The sequence below is a fragment of the Rhinopithecus roxellana genome, chromosome 12 (genome assembly GCF_007565055.1).
Source record: "Rhinopithecus roxellana isolate Shanxi Qingling chromosome 12, ASM756505v1, whole genome shotgun sequence".
NCBI lineage: Eukaryota > Metazoa > Chordata > Mammalia > Primates > Cercopithecidae > Rhinopithecus > Rhinopithecus roxellana.
This window is the reverse complement of record NC_044560.1, coordinates 23,991,797-24,010,043: the sequence shown is the minus strand read 5'-3', so window position 1 is coordinate 24,010,043 and position 18,247 is coordinate 23,991,797. Positions and strand designations below refer to the sequence as shown.

At 49.5% G+C, this 18,247-nt stretch overlaps 1 pseudogene across 1 annotated transcript; it reads right to left on the bottom strand.

Moving 5' to 3' along the window:
• Positions 1-3,547: 3,547 nt before the first annotated feature.
• LOC104653557 lies at positions 3,548-3,874 on the bottom strand (annotated as a pseudogene). The gene has a single exon (XR_004052175.1). The product of XR_004052175.1 is annotated as a putative 60S ribosomal protein L37a (transcript).
• Positions 3,875-18,247: the final 14,373 nt, after the last annotated feature.

Below are 18,247 nucleotides of genomic sequence, written 5' to 3'. Positions count from 1 at the left end.
ATGCAGTGGTGCCATCACAGCCCACTACAGTCCCTACCTCCTGGGTTCAAGCGATCCTCCCACCTCAGCCTTCTGAATACCTGGGACCACAGGTGTGTGCCACCACATCGGGCTAACTTACTTTCTGTAGAGACGGGGACTCCCTGTGTTACCCAGGCTGGTCTCAAACTCCTGGGTTCAGGATATCCTCCTGCCTCAGCCTCCCACAGTGCCGGGATCACAGGTATGGCCATCGTGCCCGGCCCATCACTGTTGATGGATGAGAACAACGCATTGCTTGATCCAGACCACTTGTGAGGAGGAAAGCCACGCCACACCAGGGGAGGAAACGTGGGGAGCCCTGGGAGAAGGCTGCCAACCCCCCTTCCTGCCGGACGATCCCGTTAATGAGCTGCTGTGACTTCTGTTCGTGGCCAGATCTTGTCTCCCCAGCAGCTCATTTTAGACGTTTTCATGTTGTCGCCTCAGTCGTGCTCGTATCTAAAGTAGGACGTGTTTGTCACTTGATCGACAGACCTTTTGTTAGAAACGTTACTTTGTGTTTAAGGTTTTCTATCGCACAAAATAATTCAAATTGCCACTTTAAAAAACATAGAATACAAGAATAGAATAGTGACTTCTCCACATTAAAAACGAGTAATGGTTCTCGGATATCTATTTAACACAAGTATAGAAAAAATGTTCTAAGCAGCCAAGCCGGATTGTTCATTGGTTCTCAGGGCCTTGATGGCTAAAGACAGCAACACAGTTAAGCATGGTTTCCGACTGAATTGCTTCCTTTGTTTCAGTAGACGGCCGATCTCAGGCTGCTACACACATTTTGCATTTGGTCGTTTCTGCCAAGTTTCCTCTGCTTATCCAAATGAATGGAGTCCATCTGAAAATCACAGGATTAATAATTACTATCTAAACTCGATAACATTCTTCTCTGTGTCCCTGCCATTTTCTCTGTTTGGTGCATTTTCCCAGGAAAGTAACAGAACAACCTCACAAATACATCAAGAAAGGGGTTTAAATTTAGCGAGCGCCGTTTCCTCTCCCAGGTCCCAGTGACTCACCTCCACCTCCCAGGGCCATCCTGCTGCTGCGGAGCTGCGGCAGTGGACAGGGGCCAGCTCCCCGCCCACGCCTCGGACTCCAGGACGTCCCTTCCCCTACGCTATGGGCATCCAAGCATCCGGCAAGGTGTCAGTCCAAAAGAAACAATGTAAGTGGGCTGCAGGCTGGCATCTGAATACCCACCTCAACCCGCAGACCACACTTCTGTGGCTTTCTGTGTGCCCTGTAGGACATTGCTGTCCAGGGAAGAACCAAGTCAGTGACTCCCAGGGCTAACTAACGGGCAGGATGTTCATTCCTTCCAGATCCAAGGGTGCGCGTTCTGCTCCGTGCCATATGGGGAGAGTGCAACGCATCCCAGCGCAGAGCAGAAGGAAGAGGCAGCAGCTATTGCCCTGAGCACCCACCCAAAGGGCTCTGGACGGATCCTCCCTGGTGCAGAAGCAGCTCCACCTGTCCAGGAAGCAGGAAGAGCACTGTGAAGGAATACCCAGTGTGTCGGGATCAAGGGCTCTGGGTGTGAAGTCTGAGCTGCTTTCTCATGACTGTTCCCACAATCTGGTGCCGGAGTCCCCTCAGTGGGCACTCTCAGTGGTGCCAAGACAAGGGGTGGGCTTTGTTCAGGAGCCTGGGTGAGGAGCACACACCCCATCTCAAACAGGAGACTTGCGTCCATGGAGATCGTCCTTGTTACGGATTGTGAAAGCCTCACCAGAGCCTCGATCAGAGGGTGGGTTCTGCCACGGAACAGGAGATGAGGGCATAACCTCCAGTGTGCCCCAGAGAGCGGGCAGCCCACGCCTCTGCGAAGCGGGCGGTCGCTGTCAAAGAAAACAACCTGAGCCTCTTTCCAACAGATTCAGCCTCCTGCACCTCTGACGCCGAGGAGACAAACCACGGCTCGCCCTGTCATTGTGCAAAAGAAGAAAACAGCCGGGCGCGGTGGCTCACGCCTGTCATCCCAGCACTTTGGGAGGCCGAGACGGGCGGATCACGAGGTCAGGAGATCGAGACCATCCTGGCTAACACGGTGAAACCCCGTCTCTACTAAAAATACAAAAAACTAGCCGGGCAAGGTGGCGGGCGCCTGTAGTCCCAGCTACTCGGGAGGCTGAGGCAGGAGAATGGCGTGAACCTGGGAGGCGGAGCTTGCAGTGAGCTGAGATCCGGCCACTGCACTCCAGCCTGGGTGACAGAGCGAGACTCCGTCTCAAAAAAAAAAAAAAGAAGAAGAAAACAAAGCTGGGAAATACGTTTGGGAAATACACACGGCCAGTTTGGAGCAGAGCTGGGACTGGCACCCAGACCTCTGACTCCTGGAGCTCTTCCCTGATTCTCTTTTTTGTATTTTGTATTTTCAGTAGAGCGCGGTTTCACCATGTTGGACCAAGATGGTCTTGAACTCCTGACCTCAGGTGATCCACCCGCCTCGGCCTCCCAAAGTGCTGGGATTACAGGCGTGAGCCACCACGCCCAGCTCTTTTACAATTTTTATTTTATTTTATTTTATTTTATTTTGTTAAATAGAGATAGCTTCTTACTACGTTGCCCAGGCTGGTCTCAAACTCCTGGGTTCAAACGACCCTCCTGCTTCAGCCTCCCAAAGTGCTGGGATTAGTGGAGTGAGCCACCTGTCTGGCCAGCATGCATTTTCTGAATGACTAATAGGCATCTTTTCATGTGCTTATTTATTTGTGTATCTTTTGGTGACATACGTGTCTATTCAAATATTTTAAAAGCCTAATGTTTTTACAAATGAAGTTGTCAATCTTATTAAGAGTTTTTTCGCTGGGCGCGGTGGCTCAAGCCTGTAATCCCAGCACTTTGGGAGGCCAAGGCGGGCAGATCACGAGGTCAGGAGATGGAGACCATCCTGGCTAACACGGTGAAACCCCGTCTCTACTAAAAATACAAAAAATTAGCCGGGCGAGGTGGCGGCGCCTGTAGTCCCAGCTACTCAGGGGGCCGAGGCAGGAAAATGGCGTGAACCCGGGAGGCGGAGCTTGCAGTGAACCGAGATTGCGCCACTGCACTCCAGCCTGGGCGACAGAGTGAGACGCCGTCTCAAAAAAAAAAGAGTTTTTTTCTATATTTTAGGTGCATGTCTGTTGTTGGATATATGTTGCACAGATGCTTTCTCCCAGTCTAGGGCCTACCAATTCATTTTCACAACAGTATCTTTTGAAGAAACAAAGTTTGCAATCCTGGGGATGTGGCCCTGTTTCTGTATGGGCCGCGCCCCCCCATCCCCTTCCACCCTGACTCCCTTTTCCTATGTGGAGGCACGCCTTCCTAGGCAAGTAGCTGGTATCCTCGGAGGGCTCACCTCACCCATTTCCCCACTCAGGATCCTGTCCGTGGCTCCCTGATGTTCCATCACTTGGGAGCTGTTGTCTCAAATATTTTGCTGAGTCTTTCAGTTGTTTCACGTGTGAGGCAAACCTGTCCCTGTTACTCCATCTCCGCCAGAAGTAGAAACTTACCTTCATTTTTTTTTTTTTTTTACATAAATTAACCCATTTATTATAGGCCAGTGATGTCTCAAAGAGTAGAAGAGCGTCTACTGGTCTTTCAACTCCTTCAGTCTTCTGATGGCGGACTTTACCATGACAGCGGAAGTGGTATGTCTTCATGCAGGAACCACAGTGCCAGATCCCCACAGCTCGTCTCTTCATCTTGGTTTTGCCACAGAAAGAGCAAGTGTACTTGGCGTGCTGGCTGATTTCAATTTTCTTCACCATTTTCTGGAGGGAGGCCCCATAGCGGGTTCCATATTTACCGACGATCTCGACTTTCTTGGTACGTTTGGCCATGTCGCTGCGAATTAGGTCCGAGCCCAGAGAGCTCATTTTTAAAATAAAATAAAATTGGCCGGGCGTGGTGGCTCAAGCCTGTAATCCCAGCACTTTGGGAGGCCCAGACGGGCGGATCACAAGGTCAGGAGATCGAGACCATCCTGGCTAACACAGTGAAACTCCGTCTCTACTAAAAAATACAAAAAAAAAAAAAAAAATTAGCCAGGCGAGGTGGCGGGCACCTATAGTCCCAGCTACTCGGGAGGCTGAGGCAGGAGAATGGTGTGAACCCGGGAGGCGGAGCTTGCAGTGAGCAGAGATCTGGCCACTGCATTCCAGACTGGGCGACAGAGTGAGACTCCGTGTCAAAAAAATAAAAAATAAAAAATAAAAATATTAAATTAAATTAAATTAAGCTGGACGCAGGCGAGGTGGCTCACGCCTGTAATCCCAGCACTTTGGGAGGCCGAGGCAGGTGGATCACTTGAGGCCAGGTGTTCGAGATCAGCCTGGCCAACATGGTGAAACCCCATCTCTACTAAAAATACAAGAAGAAATTAGCTGGGCATGGTGGCACATGCCTGTAATGCCAGCTACTCAGGAGGATGAGGCAGAAGAATCGCTTGAACCTGGGAGGCGGAGGTTGCCGTGAGCTGAGATCGTGTCACTGCACTCAACCTGGATGACAGAGCGAGACGTGGTCTAAAAAATAAAAATAAATAAAAAAAGTAAAAAAAAAAAACTGTACTGAGATAGGATTCACACAGCATAAACTTGCCTTCACTTTGCAAAGTCGTTTTCTCCCTTGGCACAGTCGCTGGGGTCCTGGCGCTGGGGCTCATCTGGCCTTCTCTTCTCGCAGCACTTCCAAGTTGCTTCTTGTCTTCTGGCTTCAGGGTTTCTCACAGGAAGTTTGCTGCCGTTTCTTTGCTGCACTTTGTGAAATGTGTGTCTTTACACTCGTGGTTGTAAAGAGTTTTTCTTTCTCGTTTTCATCAGCTTGGTTGCTGGGCATCTTGGTGTGATTTTCTTTTTCTTTTTCATATATGTGTGTATGTACATATATATATATGTATTTTTTGTTTGTTTTGTTTTGTTTTTTGAGACGGAGTCTCACTCTGTCGCCCAGGCTGGAGTGAGTGGCGCGATCTCGGCTCACTGCAAGCTCCATCTCCTGGGTTCACGCCATTCTCCCGCCTCGGCCTCCCGAGTAGCTGGGACTACAGGTGCCCGCCACCACACCCGGCTAGTTTTTTGTATTTTTAGTAGAGATGGGGTTTCCCTGTGTTAGCCAGGATGGTCTTGATCTTCTGACCTTGTGATCCGCCCGCCTCAGCCTCTCAAAGTGCTGGGATTACAGGCGTGAGCCACCGTGCCTGGTCCACTGTCCCATTCTCAATATTGGCTGGACCATCTTACTGTTCTTGTAGCCACCCCCGGCACCCTCCCGAGCACACATCTTTCTCAAATGCCTGAACCACTGCACCAGCCGCCGTCCTCCCAGGGCACTACAGGGAGAGCTCTACCTCGTGCAGGGCATCTGTGTGCCACCCAGGATGGGATCCTGTTGCCAGCTGGTCAGTAAGTGATCCAGCTCCAGATCCACAGTGCCATCTGCCTTCTCAGACCATTCCTGGCACCGCCTGTGCCCCTTTGTGCCCTCCATAAGCAGACCGTGCAATGAAATCAGGAATGCAAAAGGCTTGTTGGGAGCTCACACCTGTAAAAATCAAAGCAAAGTTGGGAGCTGGGCTGGGAAAGCCTTCAGGCCACAATACCCGTCCAGCGTCCGTGAAAGAAAACCGGAGTTGGGGAGCTGGGCTGGGAAAGCCTTCAGGCCACAATACCCGTCCAACGTCCGTGAAAGAAAACCGGAGTTGGGAGCTGGGCTGGGAAAGCCTTCAGGCCACAATACCCGTCCAACGTCCGTGAAAGAAAACCGGAGTTGGGGAGCTGGGCTGGGAAAGCCTTCAGGCCACAATACCCGTCCAACGTCCGTGAAAGAAAACCGGGAGGAAACAGAACCGGGCGGGGAGAGCCTGACTGCGACGCGAATCTCTCAACGTTTTGGCCACCCCAGCGGAGGGCACGGTGGGGCTCTGCAGCAGAGAGCGCTCAGCGTCCACCAGGAGTCCTGTGTTGGGGGACAGGGCTGCCCAGTGCCCTGCGTGCTCAGTCATGGGCCAGGGGCCGCCCGGAGAGCGTGCTCTGCTCAAACGCTTTCGTGCGTCCCTGCAGCAGGGCTGAAGGCTGGAGGCTACCTGCACACCTCACAGCTAAATGCAAATCCATGCTCCAGTGAAGATGGAAGTGGCGCCCCTACATGGCTGCCACAACATTTCGGAATGGTAACTTAGTGTCCTAGCACCCTCCAAAAGTGGCCAATGAGGATATTTTATTTTATTTTATTTTATTTTTAGAGGCAGGGTCTTGCTCTGTTGCTCAGGCTGGAATGCAGTGGAGTATCACAGCTCACTGCAGCCTTGACCTCCTGCGCTCAAGCGACCCTCCTGCCTCAGCCTCTGGAGTAGCTGGGACTACAGGCACATGCCACCACACCCAGCTAATTTTTTTGTTGTTGTTTTAGACAGAGTCTCGCTCTGTCACCAGGCTGGAGTGCAGTGGTACGATCTCAGCTCACTGCAACCTCCTCCTCTCGGGTTCAAGCGATTCTCCTGCCTCAGTTTCCTGTGTAGCTGGGAATATAGGTGTGTGCCACCACACCCAGCTAATTTTTGTATTTTTAGTAGAGATAGGATTTCACCATGTTGTCCAGGATGGTCTCGATCTCTTGACCTCGTGATCTGTCTGCCTCGGCCTCCCAAAGTGCTGGGATTATAGGCGTGAGCCACCGGGCCCAGCTTTTTTTTTTTTTTTTTTTTTTGGAGACACAGTCTCACCCTGTCACCCAGCCTGGAGTGTAGGGGCACAATCTCGGCTCACTGCAACCTCCATCTCCCAGGTTCAAGTGATTCTCCTGCCTCGGCCTTCTGGGTACCTGGGACTACAGGCGCCTGCTACCATGCCCGGCTAATTTTTCTATTTTAAGTAGGGATGGGGTTTCACCATGTTAGCCAGGCTGGTCTCTAACTCCTGACCTTGTCATCTGCCTGCCTCAGCCTCCCAAAGTGCTGGGATTACAGGTGCAAGCCACTGTGTTCAGTCTACTTATTTGTTTTATCTCCTTACAGAATTATTTCAGAACAGCAATATCAATAATATTACTGTAATCAGGATTACTACAAACTACTTAAGATTTCTTCACAATTCTTTTGTCATCGGGATATAGTGTACTAGGTATACACAGTCAAACGGTTGGGTTTTTTGTTTTTTGTTTTTTTGTTTTTTTTTTTGAGACAGAGTCTTGCTCTGTCGCCCAGGCTGGAGTGCAGTGGCGCGATCTCGGCTCACTGCAAGCTCCGCCTCCCGGGTTCACGCCATTCTCCTGCCTCAACCTGCCCAGCAGCTGGGACTACAGGCACACACCGCCATGCCTGGCTAATTTTTTTGTATTTTTAGTAGAGACGGGGTTTCACCGTGTTAGCCAGGATGGTCTTGATCTCCTGACCTGGTGATCCACCTGCCTCAGCCTCCCAAAGTGCTGGGATTACAGGCGTGAGCCACTGCACCCGGCCAAATGGTTGGGTTTTAAAGTCACTTGAAAGCTGGATGTTGTGGCTCACACTTGTGTGGAATCCCAGCACTTTGGGAGGCCAAGGCAGGAGGATTGCTTGAGGCCAGGAGTTCTACACCAGCCTTGAAAAGATAGTGAGACTTCATCACTGCAAAAATAAAAGTAAAAATGACCAGCTACTCGGGAGGCTGAGGCAGGAGAATGGCGTGAACCCGGGAGGCGGAGCTTGCTGTGAGCTGAGATCGCGCCACTGCACTCCAGCCTGGGCAACAGAGCGAGACTCTGTCTCAAAAATAAAATAAAATAAAATAAAAATCAATTAGCTGGGTATGGTGGTGCACACGTGTAGTCTCAGCTGCTTGGGAGGCTGAGGTGGTAGGATGGCTTGAGCCCAGGAGGTCGAGGCTGTGGTGAGCCATGATGGAGCCGCTGCACTCCAGCCTGGGGAACAGAGCAAGACATTGTCTCTTTGAAAAAAGAAAAGTCACTTTGTGAGGCCAAGGTGGGCAGATCACTTGAGCTCAGGAGTTCGAGACCAGCCTGGCCAACATGGTGAAACCCCCTGCTCTACTAAAAATACAAAAAAACTAGCCAGGCATTGAGGCGCATGCCTGGAATCTCAGCTACTTGGGAGGCTGAGGCAGGAGAATTGCTTGAATCCAGGAGGCGGAAGTTGCAGTGAGCCAAGATCACTCCATTGCACTCCAGCCTGGGTGACACAGCGAGACTCTGTCTAAAAATAAAAATAAAAAGTCACTCAAAATTATCCTTTTTTGTATGGCTAAACCCCCCACATGCCATACAATTAAGTTCATTTGTTTCATTCTGTCTCCAGTTTTTAGATGCTTTTCTATTTTGATTTATTTTTGGTTTTCTAATTACACAGTTCTATAGCTGAATGTAAGCACATTTAAAGAGATCTGCTTTCTATTTCTGTGCCCTTCTGCCCAGACAGTAACCTTTTTAATGTCAAAAAATACACATATATATTCTTATTGCCCCGGCTCCTTCTTACATAAATACTATACACACTTTTCTTCATCTTGATTTTTTTTATTTTTTATTTTTTTTATTTTTATTTATTTTTTTTTTTGAGGCGGAGTCTTGCTCTGTCACCCAGGCTGGAGTGCAGTCGCCGGATCTCAGCTCACTGCAAGCTCCCCCTCTCGGGTTCCCACTATTCTCCTGCCTCAGCCTCCCAAGTAGCTGGGACTACAGGCGCCCGCCACCTCGCCCGGCTAGTTTTTTGTATTTTTAGTAGAGACGGGGTTTCACTGTGTTCGCCAGGATGGCCTCGATCTCCTGACCTTGTGATCCGCCCGCCTTGGCCTCCCAAAGTGCTGGGATTACAGGCTTGAGCCACCGCGCCCGGCCTATTTTTTTATTTTTTATTTTTATTTTTACTTTATTATTATTATTATTATTATTTTTTTTTTTTTTTGAGGCGGAGTCTCGCTCTGTCGCCCGGACTGGAGTGCAGTGGCTAGATCTCAGCTCACTGCAAGCTCCGCCTCCTGGGTTTACGCCATTCTCCTGCCTCAGCCTCCCGAGTAGCTGGGACCACAGGCGCCCGCCACCTCGCCCGGCTAGTTTTTGTATTTTTAGTAGAGACGGGGTTTCACCGTGTTAGCCAGGATGGTCTCGATCTCCTGACCTCGTGATCCGCCCGTCTCGGCCTCCCAAAGTGCTGGGATTACAGGCTTGAGCCACCGCGCCCGGCCCTATTATTTTTTTTTTGAGACGGAGTCTTGCTCTGTCGCCCAGGCTGGAGTGCAGTGGCCGGATCTCAGCTCACTGCAAGCTCCGCCTCCCGGGTTTACGCCATTCTCCTGCCTCAGCCTCCTGAGTAGCTGGGACTACAGGCGCCCGCCAACACGCCCGGCTAGTTTTTTTGTATTTTTTAGTAGAGACGGGGTTTCACTATGTTAGCCAGGATGGTCTCGATCTCCTCACCTCGTGATCCGCCCATCTCGGCCTCCCACAGTGCTGGGATTACAGGCTTGAGCCACCGTGCCCGGCCAATTTTTTTTTATTTTTTTTGAGACAGGATCTCACTTTGTCACCCAAGCTGGAGTGCAGTGGCACAATCACAGCTCAGGGCAGCATCAACCTCCGAGGCTCAAGATGTGCTCCCACCTCAGCCTCCTGAGTAGCTGGGACTACAGGTGTGCGCCACCATGGCCAGCTAGTGGCTTTTTTGTATTTTTTTAGCATCTGGGTTTTACCATGTTGCCCAGGCTGGTCTCAAACTCCTGGACTCAAGCGATCCTCCCTGTTTGCCCCGCAAAGTGCTGGGATTAGAAGCGTGAGCCACTCCGCCTGGCCTGATTTTTTTTTTTTTTTTTTTTTTTTTTTTTGAGATGGGGTTTCACTATGTTGCCAGGGTTGGAGTGCAGTGGTACAATCAGAGCTCACTGCAGCCTCAGACTCTTGGGCTCGAACAATCCATCCTGCCTCAGCTTCCCAAGTAGCTGGGACTACAGGCTCAAGCCACCATGCCTGGCTTGATTTTTTTTACTCAACAATGTATTCTGGAGTCCCTCCACAGCAGAACATAGAAATAAATGGTCCTTATGCCTTCTTTACAGCTGACCTTCTTTACAGCTGACCTTCTTTACAGCTGACCTTCTTTACAGCTGACCTCCATCATGTAGCTGTTCCACAGTTTCCTTAACCAATCAGTTCCATGGACACTGGGCTGTTCTCAGGCTGTCACTGTCCTTTCCTTCTTTCCTAGACAGTATATATATATATAGAGAGAGAGAGTGTGTGTGTGTGAGAGTGTTGGAGTCTCACTCTGTTGCCCAGGCTGGAGTGCAGTAGCGTGATCTCGGCTCACTGCAACCTCTGCTTCCTGGGTTCAAGCGATTCTCCTGCCTCAGTCTCCTGAGTAGCTGGGATTCCAGACATGCGCCACCAAGCCCAGCTGATTTTTGTATTTTAGTAGACGGGGTTTCACCATATTGCCCAGGCTCGTCTCGAACTCCTGACCTCAGGTGATCCACCTGCCTTGGCCTCCCAAAGTGCTGGGATTATAGGCGTGAGCCACCGTGCCCAGCCCCTTCCTGGAAAGTATATTAACAGTTCACTGGGAAAGGTCCAGGGAGGCAAAGCTGATAAGGAAGAAGCCCTGTCATTTCCACAGAGTCAGGAAGAAGTATAATCTCTCTTACAAAAGCGAACCTGGGCTGGTAATGGTGGCTTGGTTCTATTCCTCCGATTCTGAGGAGGAAAGCGATCTGGCACTGCGGAAGGCGGATGAGTGCAGAGGTGGTGTGGCGTCACCCAGCTGCTTTCCACAGCCATTCTCATGGGTGCTGGGCATTCTGCAAGGTGGCTTGCCTCTGATGGATCAGGTTACAGTCCAGGAAAAAACCGAAGGACCTCCCAGGCCTCACTGTGGCATCACGAGCAGGGCCCCCTGCCAGCCCTACGCATGGCGGGCTGAAAGACTGCTGGGGTCGGGGCGCGTCCAATTCACTCGTGAGCCCAGTTCTTGGCATAGAGTGGCCCAGTGAAAGAGACCACTCCCTTTCCTCACACTCCCACGTCTCCATTGCAAATGGCCCCCACGGGCCAACTGTGCGAGAAGAGCCTCCGGTGTAACAGGATGCACAGCCAGACGGGCTGGGCAGCAGGGGGTGGGGACTGTGGGGAAGGCAGTGGGGAATGTCGGAACCGGCTTGGCATGTTGGGCCCATCTTTCATTTTGTTTTTTGTTTGTTTGTTTGTCTTGAGACAGTCTCGCTCTGTCGCTCAGGCTGGAGTGCAGTAGCACAGTCTCGTCTCACTGCAATCTCCAACTCCTGGGTTCAAACCATTCTCCTGCCTCAGCCTCCGGAGTAGCTGGGACTGCAGGTGTGCGCCACCACACCCGGCTAATTTTTGTATTTTTAGTAGAGACAGGGTTTCACCATGTTGATCAGGATAGTCTTGAACTCCTGACCTCAAGAGATCTGCCCAACTTAGCATGAGCCACCATACCCAGCCGGGTTTTTGCTGCTTTTAATTCTGGAACAGGGTCTTGATTTCACTCAGGACAGAGTGTGATGGCACCATCATCGCTCACTGACTTTGCTATTTACTTTTACAATTTTTCTATTAGAGCCTTTGCTGGAACATAAAATCCAGAAGTCTTTTTTTTTTTTTTTGAGCTGGAGTCTCACTCTGTCATCCAGGCTGGAGTGCAGTGGTGTGATCTTGGTTCACTGCAACCTCCTCCTCCTGGATTCAGGCAATTCTCCTGCCTCAGCCTCCTGAGTAGCTGGGATTACAGGCAGCTGCCACCACGCCCCGCTAATTTTTGTATATTTAGAAAAGATGGGGTTTCACCATGCTGGCCAGGCTGGTCTTGAACTCCTGACCTCAAGTGATCCGTCCACCTCGGCCTTCTAAAGTGCTGGGATTACAGGCGTGAGCCACCCTGCCTGGCCCGATCTTCCATCTTCAAGAGAAGAGAAAAACACCCATTTTCAGGGGAAACCTCCTAGTTTTTTAGGTTGACAATGACTACAAACCATCGTGCACCTACCCCGTCCTCTGAGCCCCCGCGCCCGTGCTGAGCTCCTCCAGGCCCCCCAAGCCTGTCTGTCACCTCCAAAGCTGGGCCCTGGGCCAGGCCTGGACGTCTGGGACCCCGGAGATGTCCCCCCACCCGCGACCTGTAGCCTGCCCCTTCTGCCGTGCCTCGGGGCCCGCGACCGCCCCGCTCCTGCCTGGAGGGCAGGCCCCGCCCCGCCCCGCGCCGCGCGGTGGGTGGTGGGTCGGACCAAGCCACTCGCTCCAGTCGGGGAGCAGCACGGGCGAGGCTCCCCCTCCGGCCACGATGGAGTCTTCCGTTGCCATGGAGCTCCCCGCTCCAAACCACGCCGCTGGCGCCGCGGAGGGCCATGGCCGAGGACCGCCGCCTCCCTGAGCAGCCCGGGGATTCTGTGCCCCCGCAGCCCGAGAACCTGGGACCCAGGCCAGCCAGAGGTGGGTGTGGGGGCGGATGCGTTTGACCCTGGGGCTGAGCTGGAGGCGTTTGACCCCCGCCCCCCAGGCAGAACTCCGTCCCATATTAAACGCCTGTCCCTGAAGCTGTGCCAGAGAAAGGACTGTTAATAGTTCTAGTCCCTGGTTCGTTTCAGGGAACCCCGGCGCTGGCACAGCCTCGATTGAGGGGCCCGCACCTGACTTTGCAGCAGATGTTATAATAATGTATTATTATAACACATTTACAAAAACATTAAACAAAAATCAAGGGCCAGCCTGTCTGGTAAAAAGTTAAGACTCATGAGTGTCTGCCTAGCTAAAAAGGAGAGCATGGTCCGTAGCCCCAAAGTCATTTGGTTTTAGTATGTATAACCTGGTTTTGGAAGCTGATTTGCCTCTAGTGTTTTGTTACTCCTAAAGGAATACTCCTTTTATCTGCATAAGCCAAGTATTGAGGTAGTCAGCAGGCCTACTCTAGGGCCCACAGTTGAAAAGAAATTGACTGACAGCGATTCTCCGGGTAAAGATGGTGCATAAATGCACATGTTCAGCTTAGAGATGGGTTCTAAAGCGAACATCGGTAGCTACTACCCAAGTTAAGAAATACAACATCAGCACCCCACAGTCACTCCCCCTTGCCGTTCACAGACCCACTCTTCTTGACCATGTCTGACTTTTTCTTCAGTTTTACTTACCCATGCATGCGTCCCTAAACACTATAGTTAACTTTCGCTTATTTTAAACTATATAAACTTTATATTTATATAAAATTTTAAAGATAATATATAATTTTATTTAGTGTTACTTAACTCTGCATGCGTCCCTAAAAAATATAGTTAACTTTCACTTATTTTAAACTTTATATAAACTTTATATAAAATTTTAAAGAATGTATGTGGTATTATATAAACAATATATAATATAAATATACTATATAAACTATATATAAAACCATATATAATTTTATGTAAGTTTAATAATATATACTAAACTTTGTATAATACTACATATATTCTTTAAATTTTTTTTTTTTTGAGACAGAGTCTCACTGTGTTGCCCAGGTTGGAGTACAGCGGGGCGATCTTGACTCACTGCAACCTCCGCCTCCTGGGTTCAAGCGATTCTCCTGCCTCAGCCTCCCGAGTAGCTGGGCTCATGACCGCCCACCACCATGCCCGGCTAATTTTTGTATTTTTAGTAGAGACGGGGTTTGCGCATATTGGCCAGGCTGGTCTTAAACTCCTGATCTCAAGTGATCCACCCACCTCCGCCTCCCAAAGTGCTGGAATTACAGGCGACGAGCCACCATGCCCCCTTAACTTTCACTTATTTTAAACTTTATATAAATTTATTTATATAACATTTTAAAGAATATATGCAGTATTATATAAACCTTGTATTATATAAAGTTATATATTATATATAAAGGTTTATGTAATCCCACATATACTTTTACATAAGTTTAATAATACATATAAACTTTATGTAATACCACATACATTCTTTAAAATGTTTTGAAACAATCCCAAACTTGTATAAAAGTTGCAAGCTCAGCACAAAAAAAACTTGTGGTGAAGTATTTGAGAGTAAGTTGCCTCCATGGTGCTCTGTCGCCCACCACCTTTGTCGAGTGTATTTTTCCACAAACAAGGACATTCTCCAACACAGCCACACAGGAGGACACAGGCCTGTTGCTGTGTTTACCCCTCAGTCTGTCAAACATGCTTTACCAGTTAATTGCATCAGGCCCCCAACATGGAAGGATCCAGCCTGGAATCACTTTACACTGAATTCTCACCATACCTCTTTATTCCCCTTCAGTCCAGAACATTCCTTGGCCTTGCTTTGGCTGTCATGACCCTGACACCTTTGAAGGTCATGGGCCAATTACTTTGTCGAAAGTCCCTCCATTTGGTTTCGTCTGCTGTGTCCTGGTGATTAGATTCCCACTGTGTGTCACAGAGGTGACGCCGGGGCCTGTTCGTTCCATCCAGTCAGTGACTCACAGTGGTCACGCTGTCACGTTACTGGTGATGTTCACTTTGAGCTCTTCATCGAGGTGGTATCTGCCAGCATCTCCACTGGGAAGTTCTTTTTTCCTTCGTAATTAACAAGCATTTTGTTGGAGGTACTCGGAAACTACGCAAATATGTCATCACTCCCAGGCTTGGCCTGGGAGGCTCTCACAGTGGACACCTTCCTCCCCTGCCTGGGTTCTGATACACTCTGCTGGACCACACCAGGGGCTGCCCTCTTCCCTCTCAGGCTCTGCCATCCAGCTCTGAGCCTCAGTCGCATACACCTCCACCCTCCTTACCCGGCCAGGCGCCCGCATACAGCTCTGAGCTGCAACCACACATACCGGCACCCTCCTCACCAGCCAAGTGCCCGCATACAGCTCTGAGCCTCAGTTGTACACACCGGCACCCTCCTCACCCAGCCAGGCTCCGACAGCCGAGCCTGGGCCACTGTGGATCCTGCTGCACCTGCCCCACCCAGGGAACCTACTGTGACAGTGAAGGGAAGGGGGAGAGGAAGAGTATCAGGCGTGCCTCTGTCTTTTTCTCCTCGGGGTTGTGTGAGAGATTCATTCACACCGTGGCACCACGGCCATCGGGGCTGTCTCTAAGCCTCAGGACCTAAGAATATGACCTTACTTGGACTTACGGTGTTGCCTGTAAGTAGCTAAGAGGAGGACATACTAGAATAGGGTGAGCACGTCATCCAGTATGACCCACGGTGTCCTTATAAAAAGGAGAAATTTGGACATAGACATGCACAGAGAATGTCCTGTAATGATGGGAATGTTGCTGCCACAAGCCTCAGGACTAGCAGAAGCTAGAAGAGAGGCCTGAAACAGTCCCTTTCCTCAGGCCTTCAGAGGGAGCATGGCCCTGCCAGCAACTCAGTTTTAGACGATGGCTTCTAGAACCTTGAGACAACTTCTGTTGTCGAAGCCACCTAGGTTGTGGTACTTTGTTATGGCGACCCCAGGAAGCTAAGACAACAGGTGGGATTTTCTGTGGGGTGTGCTCCTGGGAGAGGAATCGCGGAGCTAGAGGGTGCCGTAGGCAGTCTGAGCTCCTCTTCCCCCAAAAACCCACATCCTGATCCTCCGAACCCATGAGCATGTGAGGGGACATGGCACGCCCTTGACTAGGACTGTGAAGTGCCTGTTGAAGTCTTTTGCCCATTTTGGTATGGAGCTGTCTGTCTTCTTCACCCATTCATGGATATTCCTTACGTGGTCTGATAGTAAACCTCTGGGTTATATGCTGGGATTGTCTTCTACTTTGTAGGTTTTCTTTAACTTTCCCTGGGATGTCATCTGAACAAAAGATTTGGTTTTATTTGTTTGTTTGTTTGAGATGGAGTCTTGCTCTGTCGCCTGAGCTGGAGTGCAGTGGCGCGATCTTGGCTCACTGCAACCTCCGCCTCCCAGGTTCAAGGGAGTCTCTTACCTCAGCTTCCCGAGTAGCTGGGGTTACAGCTGCACACCACCATGCCCGACTAATTTTTGTATTTTTTGTAGAGATGGGGTTTTGCCGTGTTGGCCAGGTGGTCTTGAACTCCTGACCTCAAGTGACCCACCTACCTCGGCCTCCCAAAGTGCTGGGATTACAGGTGTGAGCCACTGCTCCTGGCCTGAATGAAAGTTTTTCATTGAAATGTGGGCAACTCTACCACTTTTCCCTTTGTGCCTAATGTTTTTAGTGTCTTATTTAAGAAATTCTGAGGTAACAAAGCTCCATTCCTACCCCCCATTGACTCCTCGCTAACACACACACTGTAGCAGAATTTTGATTTTTCCCAAACGAGTCTTTAATCCACGTGGGACTGATCTTCAGGTGGGTGCCGACAAGGATGTCCATTCCGTGGCCGCTGCTCAGCAACCCTGCTTCTATCCTGCATAGCGCTAGTACTTAAGGGCCGGTTTCTGGCCTCTCTGATCTGTTCCATTGGTCTGTTTGTCTTGGTCAAAGCACTCTACTGTCTTAATTTTACAGCTTTAGAATCAATCTTGATATCTGGTGGGGCACCCCTTCCCCCTTCAAAACTGTTGTTCCGTTGTTCTTCCATATACATTTTACAGTTCACCACACGAGTTTCTCATTCTCTTGCTCTGGCATGCAGACACACACACACACACACACACACACGTTTCTGTTGGGATTTGGATGGGGGTTTTAGGGAATCTGCAGAGCACTTTGGAAAGGACTGACTTCCTGACAACATTGAGTTTCTAGTGCTTGAATATGCAGCTGTTTGTTTATTTATTGATTGATTGATTGATTGATTTTTATTTTTTTGAGATGGAGTCTTGCTCTGTCGCCTGGGCTGGAGTGCAGTGGCCGGATCTCAGCTCACTGCAAGCTCCGCCTACCAGGTTCACGCCATTCTCCTGCCTCAGCCTCCCGAGTAGCTGGGACTACAGGCGCCCGCCACCACACCCGGCTCATTTTGTTTTTGTATTTTTAGTAGAGACGGGGTTTCACGGTGTTGGCCAGGATGGTCTTGATCTCCTGACCTCATGATCCACTCACCTCAGCCTCCGAAAGTGCTGGGATTACAGGCGTGAGCCATCACGCCCGGCCTATTTATTTAGATTTTCTTTTAGAAAAAACTTTTATTATGGAAAATTGCAAAGTCAAAAAAGCCCCAGGTGTCAGCCTCACAGCCTTCCTCTCCCATTACCCCTCCCTACTTGTAGTTCTGGACCCGTGCGTTTCAAAGAAAACCCCAGGCATGATATCATTTCACCTGGAAAAACCTTTGTAGGTGCCTCTGACAGATAGAGACTTGTTTTTGGCATAACCACAAAATCATCAACCCCAATACAATTAATAAGTTCTTGTTTTTTGTTGTTGTTTTGTTCTTTTTTTGAGACGAAGTCTCGCTCTGTCACCCAGGCTGGGGTGCAATGGCGTGATCCCGGTTCACTGCAACCTCTGCCTCCCAGATTCAAGCGATTCTCCTGCCTCAGCCTCCCAAGTAGCTGGGATTACAGGCGCACACCACCACTCCCGGCTAATTTTTGTATTTTTAGTAGAGACAGGGTTTCACCATGTTGGCCAGGACGGTCTCGAACTCCTGACCTCAAGTGATCTGCCTGCCTCAGCCTCCCAAAGTGCTGGGATTATAGGCGTGAGCCACCACACCCGGTCCACATTAATAATTTCTTAATGGAAACTAATGCCAGTTTGTGCTCATTTTCAGGAATTGTCTCAAAAATGTCTTTCACAGCTGGTTTGCTTGAATCAAGATTCGAACAAGCTCCCCAGGTTGCATGTGGCCAACTTGTCTCTCGAGGCTCTTTTGACTTAAAGACCTCCCCTTCCTTATCTTCCCCCAGGCCATTTGTTTGTTGAAGAAATGGGGTCATTTGTTCCATTTATTTTTATGTCCGTCTCCTTTAATGTTGCCCGAGGAGGTTCCTCATTTTCTCTGTGGAGGTCTGTGTGTCTTTTGTTGCATTTATTCTTGAGTACTTCACGGTTTTTTATGTAATCGTCAATGGTAGCTTTTCTAAATCTTATTTTCTCATTATTTCTTCTGATAAATAGAAATATACTTGGTTTTTATTATTGAAGTTGTACCTAGCAACATTACTAAGTTGTTTTAATTAAATAACTTATCTGTATATTTGTTTAGATTTTCTGTGTATACAGTCGTTTTATCTGAAATAATGACCATTTTTCCTTCCATTCCTTATGCCTTTTCTGTCTTTCTTTCTTTCTTTCTTTCTTTTTTTTTTTTTTTTTTTGAGGCAAAGTCTTGCTCTGTT